We start from the raw sequence: 16,381 nt of genomic DNA on the forward strand, positions 1-16,381 counted from the left end.
TTTTTTCAGATATAAACCCACCTATTAAGGACCTGTATTTAAAGCCAAATGATGCTCCCTGCAGCATTGCAATGGTTCTATATTCTGACCACACAAGCTATTTTTCATGCCCCAAATAACTCTTAAGACATTGCTATTATTTATGCTTTTATGAGAAGGCCAATCTAGTCTGTATCACGGAGACCTGGATGGGTGAACAGAGAGGAGCTTATCTCACCAAGTTGTGCCCACCTGTGTATTCGACAAAGCATCAGGACAGTATCAGGAAGGGGGGGGGTTGTTATACAGTGGTACCTCAGTTTACAAACACAATTGGTTCCGGAAGTCTGTACTTAACCTGAAGCATACTTAACCTGAAGTGAACTTTCCCATTGAAAGTAATGGAAAGTGGATTAATTCGTTCCAGGCGGTCCGTGGAGTACTTGAACTGAAGCGTACTTAACCCGAGGTATGGGTGTAATTGGTTCCGAAAGTCCGTACTTAACCTGAAGCGTACTTAACCTGAAATGAACTTTCCCATTGAAAGTAATGGAAAGTGGATTAATCCGTTCCAGACAGGTCCGCAGAGTACTTAAACTGAAAATACTCAAACCGAGGCGTACTTAAACCGAGGTATGACTGTAGTCTGGATATTTTCTTTCTTACTCCAGATTTTCTGTCCAGCTGAATGGAGATCTACAGTGTTTGTGCCTGGTGTTGAGTAAATGTTAGGGATTCTGCTGGTTTACCGCCTGCCTCACTGCCCAGAAGTCACTCTGCCTGAGCTGGTCTCATAGGTAGGGTTGAGGACTCTCAGGCTGCTGGTTCTCGGTGGGCTTCAATATCCATGCCGAGGTGGCTGGCTCAGGACTTCATGTCTGCCATGGGGCTGACCCCACATGTCATCACCCCAACGCATATTGCAGACTGCATTCTGAATCTTGTATTTTCAACCTGGCTGGGAAGAGGGTGAGCTGAAAGTTGGGGGATATTGACGTCACTCCCTTGTCCTGGTCAAATCAGCCAGGCTTTGACGCGAAAATTGCCCTGGTCACCTTATATGATGACCTCTGTCGGGAGACAGGGGAAATGCATCCCTGTTAATCCTCCTTGACCTACATACTGTATGCACCAGTAAGAAAGGTAAAAGGTAAAGGACCCCTGGATGTTTAAGTCAAAGGTGACTATGGAGTTGCGGCGCTCATCTCGCTTTCAGGCCAAGGGAGCCAGCGTTTGTCCACAGACAGCTTTCCAGGTCATGTGGTCAGCATGACTAAACAGCTTCGGGCACAACAGGACATCGTGACGGAAGCCAGAGCACATGGAAACGCCGTTTACCTTCCTGACACAGCGTAACCTATTTATCTACTTGCACCGGCGTGGTTTTGAACTGCTAGGTTGGCAGGAGCTGGGACAGAGCTCACTCTGTTGCGGGGATTCGAACCGCCGACCTTCTGATCGGCAAGCTCAAGAGGCTTGGTGATTTAGACCACAGCGCCACCCACATCCCCTTTACCCTATACACCAGTACTTCCTGCTGGTGTAACAAAAAAAATGCACTGGCTGTATCTCTGCTGCTATTGTTTTTGCATGACTTGAGTTTGTTTGATCATCTGCGCTGCTCACCATCACCAAGAAACCTCTTGAACGCACTGGGAAGTTCTTTGTTTCTGTCCGTTCCAGATCCTGCTTTCCTGGAGCACCATGTGGGCTGTATTTCTCAGGTGTGTGTGTCTTTGTAGTTCTGCATTTCTGCCGTTGTTTACCCAGGCTGCTCCTGCAGCAACCATGGGCATAGCCAAGGGAGCAGCTGTCCCGCCCACCCCCACCCCCAGATCAAGTAAAACAATAGAAATACTCATCCAACTGACCAATCACATTGGTTCTGTCCCCTTCCCGCAAAAGTCCCTCCCCCCAACAATGTCTTGCCTCCCCTAACAAAAATCCTGGCTACAAAAATCCATGGCAGCAACTGTGTTTTTACTTGATTCCAGAAAACAGTGAAGAATGGATAAAGCAGGGAGACTTAGTAATGGATGGAAGGAATCTGGTTGTACAATGGCCAGAGCTAGATCAGGAGGGGGGAAACAGAAATTCGACGGGAGGGCAGAAGGTGAAATGTTTTATTTTAAATATTTATTTTAAATATTTATATTTTTTAAAATGAAGTGTTTTACAGCTGGTTCCAGCGATGCCAGAAATAGAGTGAAAACTCTTCTCCATTGCAGAGATCCATAGCTCCAGGTATACAGCCTTTCCTCAGTTCCGATTTACTAAGATTTACTAACATTCCGATAAGGGAATCTGTGGGGAAATATTCAAAAATAATTAATGGCGAAGAACACTGTCCAGTAAAACAGTTACTGCAATGGAAATTTTTTCTGTTGGCTACTGATTCTCCACTTTCCACTAAAAAGAAAATGTAATGATATTCTGGCCTTTACGCCCCCAATCATCTCCTGCTCTGGATATGAGAGAAGCAGGTCAAGGGCAAATAAGCGAGACCTGGAGGTTTGTACCCCCCATGGCTGAGGTTCCCCACCCTATTATTCCGGAATTCACTTGAATAATTTTCATATCTGAGCCCGATGTCGCAGTCTGTATGGCAATCTGGCTGACTGCAACTGAAATAGGAAAAAGTAGGCCTTAGTTGCACAGGAAATAAATGCTACCTTATAGCTCCTTTATAGTTCCTCCTATTTCATTGCCCCCTCCTTGAATCTCTACTCAGAGAAAGGAGTGTTTTGGGGAAGTCAGGCTCTTGCATACTATTTTGTGACATTTTGGTTGGTTTAACAAAGTTCTGCCTTGGGTAAAGACACCTAATTTGGATTCTATATTTGCTCCTTTTACCTAGCATGGAAGATTGGCAGGCAGGAAGAAAAGATGTTGAAGCTTTTGCATCTGCTCAGTGATTCTCCCCTGCAAAGGCTCTCAAAAGCTGTCCAAGTGCCAGCCAGGTGTATGCCTGGTTTAATACTTTTGCTTTATGAACATGGCATTGAGAATCCTATCATCATCTGAAGTATTATTTGTATTATTGTTTTATACCTGCCTCTCCCCCCCCCCTCCCGAGGGAGTAAGGATTCATCCAATTGAGCACTAAAAACAGTTTGTTTGTTTTGGGGGGAGGAAGTGTGGATAAGCCCTCAGTAAGGGCTAAACCCTTAGGAAGCTGTTTTTCTGCAAAGATGTACTCCCACCTATTATGCACATAGACAGATACTGTAACAAGGTTTTCCCCACCTGCTGCATGGGTAGCATTTGTTTTTTGGAGAAAGAATCAATGGAGGCAGTCTCACATACTGTGTCACTGAATTTGGTACCTAGAAAGAAAAGATAACTGAGAGAAGGAGCTATTTTATTTCAATGATTTGGATATCATTCAAACACAGTAGCACCTAGTCTTTATTATTTGCGGACAAGCTAGATGTGATGCAGAAGTTCCGCATTGAGGATCACTTGTGGCTTTAAAGGCAATTCAACAACAGCAGTACGGTGCCAAAATCTGATCAACATTTCCCATGTGCAGTGGTTTTCCCATTGAGAATTGTGGGGCCAATTTGCAGGGGGAGACATAACAGGTTTTAGACAATACCTGTGTATTTTTCCTCATGGGGCAAACAGTAGCTTCAGAGATGGGATTTTAATCAAGAAAACAGCACTGGGTGGAAAGACTCAGAGGGGGTGAAAAGGATCCAGCATCTTTTCCCAGCACTATGCTCCTGATCTGAATGAGGGCCAGTGGGTCGGTTGTTGCATTTTGAACAAACTGCAAGAGATCCTAATCACAGATCTCCACACATTTAACTGCCCTCTGCAGGGCGAAAAGAGAATGGGTTAATTAACAGCATGGTAGAAGAATAGTATTCTGTCCTTCCCCCCCCCCCAGTGACACAGGGGGAACTGTTCAACAATAAATCATTGAAAACAAGCACCAAATAGTTACATATCAAAGGGAAAAGATGTGTCATTTTGCATTTTAAAAGCAAGATAAATTAAGACTGCAATTCTATGCATGTTCACTTGAAAGTAAACTCCATTGAGTAAAGTAGGGGTTACCTCTAAGTAAACATGCATAGACTAAGGTTGCATATAATTGAAAATTAATATTTTTAATGTTCAATCTATACTGAATTTTATTTTATTTTTAATTACAGCTGAATGAAGATTTTAGCTTCTTTCAACTTTGGATTTTGGAATTTGTTAAAAATGCCTCATGTTATGTTTTGGGTCATCTGCTCATAATTTTATAATAGACAATTTATTGGATTCCTAATATTAAAGTAAGATTATGGAACTGCAGAATAATTACTAGCTCCTGGTATAATTTTTGCTTCAATTTATTAGGCTTTCTAAATCGAAACTTTGTAGACAAAATAGCTAATTTTTATTACTGTTAAGTCCTCCTTAAATCTCCCCAGATAAAATTATATATATACCACAACGAAATATTTTGGAGCTTGGTTGGAAAAAATAAATGTATTGTGTCCCTGGGGGGGAACCCCCCCCCCACAAAAAACAATGAAATGCAGCAGGGAGCTCAAAATTATAGGCCAGGGGAACAGAATGTGGTTCCCAGATCTTATAGAAGTCAATCAGAAATTGTTCAAGAACTTTTGGGCATGCTTTTAAAAAAAGCTCAACAATTTGGGATCTTCCTAAAACAACTTTCGGGGTGTACCTTTTGAAATATGGCAAGCCTATGGTTGAGGGTGATGGGATTTCTAGTCCAGCAACTTCTGGAGGGCCATGTTGGCCACCCCTGTTCTAGTCAGATGGAGGACAATGACCAATTACAGTGTTACCTCGATTTAAGTACACAATTGTTTCCGGAAGTCTGTACTTAACCTGAAGCGTACTTAACCTGAAACAAACTTTCTCATTGAAAGTAATGGAAAGTAGATTAATCCGTTCCAGACAGGTCCGCGGAGTATTTAAACTGAAAGTACTCAAACCGAAGCGTACTTAAACCGAGGTATAGTATATGCTCAGATAGCAATACAAAGAAACCGAGGTACAGTATATGCTCAGATAGCAATACAAAGAAAAGGCAGACATGGACCATTTGTGGATGGGTGAATACATGCAGACATAAGCAGACATAAGAAGAAGAAGCTTATTTAAAAACAAAAAATTAAATGAGCAACAAGGTGGAAGAGGATATAGATACTTAGGAGGAAGGGAAGTAGAAAAAAAAGAAGCAGTTTGAAGATGGCAGTGAAATAGTGCAATATTTTCCATTGATGGGGAACTCTTATGCCTTCAACTCTTACACAACTGACAGAAACAAAGTTCGCAACATGAATTCTGACCTGACATGCTTAAACATTCCTCTCTTGTTACTAAATGGCTTAACTGAAGACAGGAATTGGGAAGTGTGGAGCTTGTATGGCAAACAAAACAAAACAAAACAAAACAAAACAAAACAAAAACAGCAGAACTGCGAAGGTGAAACATTTTGCAAAGCACAAACTCCACAAGACAAAGGCTTGAGACAAATGCTTTTAATTGGACTATGCTGTTGAAATAAGTCTGAGTGTATTGGGAAGGGACGTAACAGCTTGCACTGAATTTCTTTGTAGAGCGGGTAGCGGAGAGCTGTTGGGTGGAATTTGATGCCATGCTCTTCTAATCGTTCAGTCTGTGCAAAAATTCCAGTTTGCCAGACCAAACAATCCCCCTTTCCTTCTGTGCCCAATCAGTTATGATAGAGGCTGGTTGCTCATGAGCACACTCTGCACATGAGCAAAGATTATTACTTCACCTTTTCAGAGCTGAGCCATTAATTGCAAATATGATTTTTCTGCTATGCTGTTATGTGCCATGGCTCAAATGAAACAATTACTCTTGCCTTATTGGTTGAAATATTTTCTTCTTTCAATTTAGAGAATAAGTGTTTCAGATAATGAACAGTTACTTTGATTTGTTTGGGGAAGAAAAGCGCATGTGTTTAGAAGCGCATGCTCCTCACATTTTAAAAGTTTCTGTGTGATGGTTTAGTTTCTTTGTCATTGGATGAGCAGGTATTATTGAGTTCAAAAGAGTATGTCATGTGGCAGGGTTCTAAGTAAGAGATATGGAGTCAGTCTTATCTGAAAACCATACTTGGAATATCTTAGGTAAAGGTAAAGGGACCCCTGACCATTAGGTCCAGTCGTGACCGACTCTGGGGTTGCGCGCTCATCTCGCATTATTGGCCAAGGGAGCCAGCGTATAGCTTCCAGGTCATGTGGCCAGCATGACAAAGCCGCTTCTGGCAAACCAGAGCAGCGCATGGAAACGCCGTTTACCTTCCCGCTGTAGCGGTTCCTATTTATCTACTTGCATTTTGACGTGCTTTCGAACTGCTAGGTTGGCAGGAGCTGGGACCAAGCAACGGGAGCTCACCCCATCACAGGGATTCGAACCGCCGACCTTCTGATCAGCAAGCCCTAGGCTCAGTGGTTTAACCACAGCGCCACCTGGGTCCCTGGAATATCTTACATGGAAGTAATTCTGTTGGAACTTTAAATATCTTTTTTTTTTTATCAACATAAGCGCTAGTGCTATATTAGCACTAGGATTGTGTAGGAATAAAGGAATGTTTATGTTGATTAAACCTATATTTTATATAGTCTGGTTTGCGATGTTTCACTTATTTGTTAGTGTCTGCATCACTCATATATAAAGTTTGAGAAGCTTGAATTAAATGCCAGCAGGAGAGCTCAAAATCCTTGGCCAGGGGTAGACAATGTGCTGCTCTCCATGTGTGGCATTAAGGGCACATTCTGTAAGTTTCTAGGTGTCATTTTTCTGTACCAAGCTAAGAGTACATCCTGTAGTCAGAATAAGTGCAGGAGGAATATTTGATGTGGTTGCAAGTATGGGTTCAGAACAAGGACATAGCATGTTTAAGAGAACATTCTCTGCTTAGGAAGACTCTTAAGAGAGTTAATAGGTTAGATTTTAAGGTAAAATCAAAAGAGGCTATTTTAATGTCTTTAGGGTGTTTTTGCCTTTTAAAGAGTAACCCATTAAGTTGCTAGTTATAATAAGAGAAATTAATAGTCATTAGAAGTAGGGCTTGCTGATCAGAAGGTCGGCGGTTCGAATCCCTGCAACGGGGTGAGCTCCCGTTGCTTGGTCCCAGCTCCTGCCAACCTAGCAGTTCGAAAGCACGTCAAAATGCAAGTAGATAAATAGGAACCGCTACAGCGGGAAGGTAAACGGCGTTTCCATGTGCTGCTCTGGTTTACCAGAAACAGCTTTGTCATGCTGGCCACATGACCTGGAAGCTGTACGCCGGCTCCCTCGGCCAATAATGCGAGATGAGCGCGCAACCCTAGAGTCGGTCACGACTGGACCTAATGGTCAGGGGTCCCTTTACCTTTAAGAAAGCATACAAGTGGCACTCAGCAGCATTCTTGGAATCTCCTTCTTCACCAGTGAAGACTCCCTTACTTTGCTTCTGAGTTTGTTAAGTCCATGAGCTTTTGCTGTGAAAGAATGTGAATGCTTGCTTGTTTGTTTTCTGCTAAGCAAAATGAAAACCCGTATTGGATATCTGTCTCTCTCTCTGTGGGTATCAGTGGTGATGTGACTAAAACCAACGTCTGCTGAAGCCTCAACGTATGGGGAAGGATAGTTAGGAACTCAGGGATGGTTCCCCCTTAGTCAGGCCCAGAGTTGGTAGCAACCTTAATTTTCATCCCTAGGACTTCCCTGTCCACAGATGTGCAAAGCATAATTGATGTGTTTCAGTATAAAGAAACAACGGTATTCTGCAACGGCACACTTTCCTGGTGAGGTTAAAAACTGCAGCCCTAGCACCTCAAAATGTCACCGACCACCACTGTCTTTTGGTTTGTACTCTGGAAAGCTCGGGTACTACCGGTATGTATATAAAAAAGGTAAAGGGACCCCTGACCATTAGGTCCAGTCGTGACCGACTCTGGGGTTGCGCGCTCATCTCGCATTATTGGCCGAGGGAGCCGGCGTATAGCTTCCAGGTCATGTGGCCAGCATGACAAAGCTGCTTCTGGCAAACCAGAGCAGCACATGGAAACGCCGTTTACCTTCCCGCTGTAGCGGTTCCTATTTATCTACTTGCATTTTGACATGCTTTCGAACTGCTAGGTTGGCAGGAGCTGGGACCGAGCAACGGGAGCTCACCCCATCACAGGGATTCGAACCACCGACCTTCTGATCAGCAAGCCCTAGGCTCAATGGTTTAACCACAGCGCCACCTGGGTCCCACTATGTATATACAGGGCACTATATAAACGCATCATCATCATCACCGGCATTCAAATTTAATACTGCCTTAAGGGTGCTGGGCTTAAGGACATATCACATTAAAAGAAATACATAAAGCTGGAGAGGAGAGGAAGGGTTAAAAATAAGGAGAATCGCTACCATAGGACAAGGAGAGGAGAAGGAATTCAATTTTGCCAGCACACACAGCTTGCAACAAAGAAAAATGCTCTGCATTTGCTGTAGGGGTGAGAGAGCCTGTTCCTAGTATGAATTAATTAATTTGTGGGAGGTACGGTAGTAACGTTTTAAAGTCATTGATTCTTCCTAATTGCACTCACAAGGTTGCTGGATTCTTCCATCGGGACAGTCACTGCAGCTCTTGCACATGAAGTCAAGACTGCGGCTACTTTGATATTGATTAGTGCCGCAACCGCAAACTGTGTCATTCTCACTGTTACATTTGGATACCTCTATTTGTCCAAAGGCTAAGAAGAAAGAGGGGAAGAGTTGGTTAATTCTACATGGGCCATTAATGCTCGAGAAACAAGCAATCTACAGTCGATTCACATATGCAACATTCCAAATGCAGGGGCCTTTCACTGCTGCTTACCCCTTTGCAAAACACAGACAGGAACACACACAGAGAAACGACTTACTTTGACGGCACCAAAGGCATCCGAGACACCTTTCAGAGAAATGATCTCCAGGCATGAAGGAACCCTCAGGGCATGCTGAGCACTTAGATGTCGCATCCAAGCCTGAACAGTGTTGTGCAATGTAAGTTCCTGCAAAAGAATTATCCAAGAGGAAGCAGGAAAAAGTCATTCAGTGAGAAAAGAAATGCATGGCTGAGCGTAGAATGAAAGTTTCAGTACAGTCAAACCTCGGTTGTCGATTGTAATGCGTTCCAGAAGACCGTTCGACTTCCAAAACATTCAACAACCGAAAACTGAAATACAATAGGAAAAACTCAAAACAGAAGCTGCGTAGCATGTCTGGCTTCCGAAAATCATTCAAAAACCGGAGCGGTTACTTATGGGTTTTCGCCGTTCGGGAGCTGAAACGTTAGGAAACGGAGACGTTCGAGAACCGAGGTTTGAATGGTACAACAGCACATTCCAGCCCTACCTTTTATCACTTTTATCACAGTGGGTTGCCCAATGTCCTCTTTTTCTGGGACGCATCTTCCTTTTCATGGGCAGAGTCGCCTTTGCGATCCATAGTTAAAAGTAGAAGTCGGCAAATGTGTCCTCGTTTTTTTCCTCTTCAAAACATGGCAACCCAACTACCCACCCCAGTCCTAGAGAGTGGCTTAGGCTGGTGCCAAAATATACCCAAAACCACTGCTTGGAATTGCAGCTTGCATTTTAAGCAGCATTACACTCCAAGAGAGTCTTGCTTCCCCCATCGTTGCAACCTGGGATTCAAACTCAGAAGTATGTCCCACTGACTTCAGTAGGATTATGGTCTTATTTTTGGCATGCCACCCCAATCTCCACAGCGGTGCGAGATTGCAAGGAGTTCCAGGCGCGCTTTAGCCAAGGTAGAAACTGTGCTGTCCTTACAATATATGGTTTATTTACAAATATATACAAGTCTCTGTGTGGAAGAAAATGAAAAAAAAAATATGGATGAATGGGTGTGCTTGTGTATGAGGATAAACTAGAATATAGTACTTAAAAGCTAAACCCCAATATTAACCCCATTATAATTCTATCTGATGCATTTTCCTTTTCCTCATCTTAAAAAAAAAAACTTAAAGGCTAATGCTCATGTATCCAAAGTGACCTTATGCTTAAATTAGTGGGGGCAGGGGCTTATCTTTCATGTTATTTGGTCGTATTTGGGTTATTGTTTTTATTCTGATTTTATATATTGTTATCTTTTCTGTGAACCACCCTGAGAGCTCCGGGTGTAGGGCAGTATATAAATTCAATCAATCAATCAAGTAGACCTTGCAATAGAGGGGCTCCCAGCATTACACTCCAAGATATCTGAAGTATCTGAAGAAGTGTGCATGCACACGAAAGCTCATCCTATATAATAAAGTGCATGTGTCTCTGCGTCCAGTATTCCCTGTGTCCCTGGGTTTGCGCTACTGCGCATGTGCCCCACGGACACAGGGATTGGAGCGCAGAGACTGCACGCGCGTGCGCTCCCCCCCCTCTGCCTCCTCCGCTCCCGGCCGGACACCGCCTCACTGCAGGGCACATTGGGGAAGCGAGGGTGGAGGCCGGTGGAGGTGAAGGGGGGGAGGAAGGGCGCCTTTGAGGAGCCCGGTCCGGCTCCCACCGCCGTCGCGGCCCCGGAGCCCGATGCCGCCAGGGCAGGGAAGGAGCCTCTCCTCCCCGGCGTAGGTCCCGGGGTTCGGAGAAGCGCTGCGCAAGCACTTCTCCTAACCCCGGGATGTCTCCTTACTGTCGGCGGCTGGGGGAGAGGAAGGAAGGAGGAGAAAGGGCTGCTTTCTCCTCCTTCCTTCCTGTCCCCCTGCCGCCGACAGCAAGGACAGGTCCCGGGGTTCGGAGAAGCGCTACGCAAGCGCTTCTCCGAACCCCGGGATGTTCTAGCGCCCGTTTACTCAACGGGCTGAATTACACTAGTACCAAAATAAAAACTTAGTTGGTCTTTAAGGTGCTACTGAAGGAATTTTTTTATTTTACTTCGACCCAGACCAACACGGCTACCTACCTGTACTCCAAGATAATATTGCTTCTCCTTGCAGCCTGGGATACAAACTGACACCAGCCACGACTCTGCCTCTCTGCGGCTGGCAGACTTTTTTCAGACTGCAAGCACTTTCCCCTAAATCACATCACCACAAATGCAATCCTAAAATCTAGTCTGCTTGCACTCTGCTAAGTATATCAGAGCTGAATGTGGAAAGCTGGTTTGGCCTGCATTTTAACACTTGGCTAAATCCTGTGTCTGGAAGCCTTTTTAACACTCCGGTCATTGATTAAATTCTAACACCTATCGGACCCAGGGATTTAGAGGAATCTGGCGTCCACAAACCCTGGCAACCACAACTTATAACAACCTTCCTCTGACAGTAAGAGCCGTTATACAGGGGAACGGACTCCCTTGGGATGCAGTAGTGTCTCATTGGAGGTGTTTAAACAGTGGTTGGATAGCCATCTGTCATGGATGCTTTAGCTGAGATTCCTGCATTGCAGACCCCCGGGGTCTGTTCCAACTCTACAATTCTATGATTCTGTGACTCTTTTTTCATATTCTAAGGATCCTTCCACTATATTCTGAGTAGGACAGATTTAAGGGAATACCGCGGTGGGGTAACAGTGGTATAAACAGCAGCGCTACCTTTCACCTCAGTAAGGGCACAGGTGAGACACTTCCTTGGGCCCCGGCTCCATCAGCATTCCACATGCCCAAGAGAAAGCATGGACAAAGCCTAATTGTACATGGAATTTTATATTTATCTAGTCTTTAGGTAATATCTATTTAATTTTCTGGTGAGATAGGATAAAAGGGCATATATGTTGCAAGAAAAAAACCACTATCCTCTTTCTGTCTCCCCAAGCAGTTCCCCCAGCTGCAAAAACTCATTCATTACAAGTGTATCCCATGTTTTAATATACAGTCGGACCTTGGTTTTTGAACAGCTTACGGTAGTTCTTGAAGGTTTTGGCTCTCGAACGCCACAAACCTGGAAATGAGTGTTCCAGTTTGTGAACTATTTTTTGAAGCCAAACATCCGATGGGGCTTCCGCGGCTTCTGATTGGCTGCAGGAAGCTGCGCTTTGGTTTCCGAATATTTTGGAAGTTGAATGGACTTCCGGGAAGGATTCTGTTCGACTTCTGAGGTACGACTGTACTCCAGAGGAGCTATAGCCTTTCACTGCTATGCAATTACATTTGAGTTGAAATAGAAAAAAAATAAAAAGAAAAATTTTCAGAAAAATCTCTCAAAATCTTTCTACGATTTCTACTTTTAGTTAAGTATTTTTTATTTATTTTCTTGATTTAGTGGGGGCAACTGCCCCCTCCTTGGCCACAACCATGTTAGGAGAGTACATTAAAAAAATGGTATGGCTACTTTCTGCATTGATCTGCACACATGGGAAACTGACAAAAGTTCCTTCTGACTCTCCCCACCTCCTCCATAAATTTAGCATGTCGTTCTTAAGTTTTGTTCCTCCTGGCTCTCTTCCCATATCCACTTCATGACATAGTCCTAGTAGACCACCAAATGTGCCCGGCTTGGCAAGTGTAGGAATTGTGAAAGCTACTTTTGTCTAGCAAAAGTTCAGAAAGATGCAACTTGTGTATTACACATTTTTGTGTTTTTATAGTGAACTGCCTCATGATCCTCGGGAGAAAGTTGGTACAGTCATATTTCAGGTTGTAAACACTGTGGGTGATGCGTTTTCGGGTTGCGCTCTGCGCCGAACCCAGAAGTACCAGAACGGGTTACTTCTGGGTTTTGGTGTGCGCGCATGTGAAGAAACACAAAATGACATCATGCGCATGCGCAGAAGCACCGAATCGCATCACACGCATGAGTACATTTCCCCCAAACTGGATTTTTTTTGTTCTAAGAATCGGGGGGGGGGGGTTTACACGGAAATAGGAAATCACAATTAACAGTTATTACTCTGATTTACATTCTGTCATACCTTTGGGGCATTTAAGGCAGCAGTGGGTTTCATCCGGGTGACGATAGTATCCTTCTGAGCAATCCACCTCCCTCTTTTGTATACCACTGGAGTGGATGAGAGCATCCTTATCCGCAACTGATGCAGGGATAGGTCTAGCATAAGGGATGAGGGGTCCCCCTGTGGATGTCTGAACAAGGTTCAAGTTGATCTGCAAAGGGAAAAATAAAATAAAACCTTGTGTGGTGTAGTGGTTAAAAGCGGTGGACTCGTAATCTGGTGAACCGGGTTCGCTTCCCCGCTCCTCCACATGCAGGTGCTGGGTGACCTTGGGCTAGTCACACTTCTCTGAAGTCTCTCAGCCTCACTCACCTCACAGAGTGTTTGTTGTGGGGGAGGAAGGGAAAGGAGATTGTGAGCCATTTGAGACTCCTTAGGGGAGTGATAAAGCGGGATATCAAATCCAAATCCAAACTCCATATAGAGGCAAACTACTTTTCATCAAGAATGGCTCGGTTTCAGGAATCCGCCACACAAGCCAGAAGGCGAATGTTTACAGAGCCTTTCTGCTTGCACAAAAATTATGGACTTAGCAAGTCCTTTTTTTCCTGGGGATACGCAGGGGTACGCATACCCCTAAACATTTTGTGAATCTTTGTACTTTTGTCCATTTACTGTATATATTTTCCCTGATTTGAACTATAAAATGGCGATTTTCTTGAGTCAGAATGAGAGTACCACTAACATTTTTTTAAATAAAAAAAAAGAACACTGGACATAATTAGCTCTTTTCTCCCAGCCTGGTGACCAATTTCCTTCAGTTTTCTCACTTACCATCGCCACTAAAACTGGGAGCAGTTCCAACAGAGCCATAGTTTTTGGCCAACTTGTCCCTTACACTTGCAGGCAGGGCCCTCACTCTCTCACCTCTCACAGGACCTCCGCAGGCGAAGAGACTGAATATTCCTTGCCCGGTAAACGAAGGTCTTTATAGCACAGGAAGCCAAAACAATATGATAGAAAGGGTGGAGACTAGAATTCCCACCCACAGGACATGGTTAGCCTTTCCCCACCTCCACAGTGCCTTGAAAGGATTCTGCTTCATCACATGAAGAAGGCAGTGAACCCAGAAATTCCACAAGTGGACATGGCGTAGGCAGGATTTATATTGGGTGGAGGGCAGGTAGCGGGATTTATGGGGGGGGCAAGATGCCCACCTATCACCATCCTCTCTCTGGCTCCGTCTAGCAGATTCGGAATGAAATGTATCAACAACAATAGTTTTAAATTACAGTCAAACCTCAGTTTTCAAGTGCCTCGGAAGCCAAAGGTTTTGGTTTTCAAATGCCGGAAACCTATTTTCGAACATGCCTCGGAAGTCAAACGGCTTCCGCAGCAAGTTTTTCCATTTTCTCAATGGATTTTGCCAACCGCCCATTGCGCCTTAGTTTTCAAATGTTCCGACAGTTGAACAGTCTTCCAGAATGGATTATGTTCGAAAACCAAGGTTCCAATGTACTTTCTTTTAACCCCAAAGCGCTCAGAAAAATCTCTCAAAATCTTTCTACGATTTCTACTTTTAGTTAAGTATTTTTTATTTATTTTCTTGATTTAGTGGGGGCAACTGCCCCCTCCTTGGCCACAACCATGTTAGGAGAGTACATTAAAAAAATTGTATGGCTACTTTCTGCATTGATCTGCACACATTGGAAACTGACAAAAGTTCCTTCTGACTCTCCCCGCCTCCTCCATAAATTTAGCATGTCATTCTTAAGTTTTGTTCCTCCTGGCTCTCTTCCCATATCCACTTCATGACATAGTCCTAGTAGACCACCAAATGTGCCCGGCTTGGCAAGTGTAGGAATTGTGAAAGATACTTTTGTCTAGCAAAAGTTCAGAAAGATGCAACTTGTGTATTACACATTTTTGTGTTTTTATAGTGAACTGCCTCATGATCCTCGGGAGAAAGTTGGTACAGTCATATCTCAGGTTGTAAACACTGTGGGTGATGCGTTTTCGGGTTGCGCTCTGCGCCGAACCCAGAAGTACCAGAACGGGTTACTTCTGGGTTTTGGTGTGCGCACATGTGCAGAAACACAAAATGACATCATGCGCATGCGCAGAAGCACCGAATCGCATCACGCGCATGAGCAGACGCAGCGCTGTGGGTTGGGAATGCTGTGGGTTGCGAACACGCCTCCCGCACAGATAACGTTCGCAACCCGAGGGATGACTGTACAGAAATTATAGTAGTAGTGCCCAGCGATGGAAAGAGGAGATGCCGACAAAAGTGAACTGGCAGATGGTATGCAGAGATGGCAAGACTGACAGGGAAAATCAAAAATCAGGAAGATCAAAACTTCAATCGGGAATGGGACAAAAAACAGACTGTACTTAAAAGACCACTGTAATCACGTGAGTTATTTGGCAGACTTTCAGTAACTCCTGCAATGTCACAAAGACTTTGGATACTTTGGAGGACCATAATGTGGAGGGACGCGGGTGGTGCTGTGGGTTAAACCACAGAGCCTAGGGCTTGCCGAATAGCTACCGCTACAGCGGGAAGGTAAACGGCATTTCTGTGTGCTGCTCTGGTTCACCAGAAGCAGCTTTGTCATGCTGGCCACATGACCTGGAAGCTGTACGCCAGCTCCCTCGGACAATAACGCGAGATGAGCGCCACAACCCCAGAGTCGGTCACAACTGGACCTAATGGTCAGGAGTCCCTTTACCTTTAATGTGGAGGAACTATAATATGCATTTGATTTTAGATCAGGGTCCCCAAACTAAGGCCTGGGGGCCGGATGCTGCCCAATCACCTTCTAAATCCGGCCCGCGGACAGTCCAGGAATCAGAATGTTTTTACATGAGTAGAATGTGTCCTTTTATTTAAAATGCATCTCTGGGTAAATTGTGGGGCTTGCCTGGTGTTTTTACATGAGTAGAATGTGTCCTTTTATTTAAAATGCATCTCTGGGTTATTTGTGGGGCATAGGAATTCGTTCATATGTATTTCCCCCCAAAAAACAGTCCGGTGGCCCCCCACAAGGTCTGAGAGACAGTGGACCGGCCCCCTGCTGAAAAAGTTTGCTGACCCCTGATTTAGATATACTGTATAAAGGACCCACGGAGGGGAGGAGGGAAGTCATAAGATTCAGAAGAATCTCGTTTGATTTTAAAATTCAGATGTGTTAAACGTGAGTTTTATTTTGTAAAACCAATAAAAATTATTTAAAAAGAAAAAAGTAATTACTGTATAGTACCGGTAGTACTGTAGTAACAACAACAACCACGACGACGACGACGACGACGACTACGATAGCACAGAGAAGCTGGAAAAACTAGTACAGTATCAACTTTCTGAAGGAAGGAAACGCATCGCCTCTTCTCTGCTTGCCTCTGTTTGGTGGGGGAAGAGAACTGGGAAGTGGATCCCAACTGCGTTGCAATATTTGAATTTCTGCCTTGATTTCCAAGAGCAGCTCTCTCCTCCCTCAACCACCCGCACATGCTCGGTGGAACCAGGAAGTGGCGCTTCCGCATCTGAGCTC

General features: G+C 44.3%; 1 long non-coding RNA gene across 1 annotated transcript; it reads right to left on the reverse strand.

Moving 5' to 3' along the window:
* Positions 1–2,084: 2,084 nt before the first annotated feature.
* LOC118075394 (uncharacterized) lies at positions 2,085–16,378 on the reverse strand. Its single transcript, XR_015947327.1, has 6 exons — positions 16,094–16,378; positions 12,852–13,041; positions 8,874–9,002; positions 8,556–8,702; positions 3,226–3,305; positions 2,085–2,283 (listed from the first exon to the last, which is right to left on the reverse strand). It is a non-coding gene; the product is annotated as an uncharacterized LOC118075394 (long non-coding RNA).
* Positions 16,379–16,381: the final 3 nt, after the last annotated feature.

This window comes from Zootoca vivipara, chromosome 15 (assembly GCF_965207765.1).
Source record: "Zootoca vivipara chromosome 15, rZooViv2.hap1.1, whole genome shotgun sequence".
Lineage (NCBI taxonomy): Eukaryota > Metazoa > Chordata > Lepidosauria > Squamata > Lacertidae > Zootoca > Zootoca vivipara.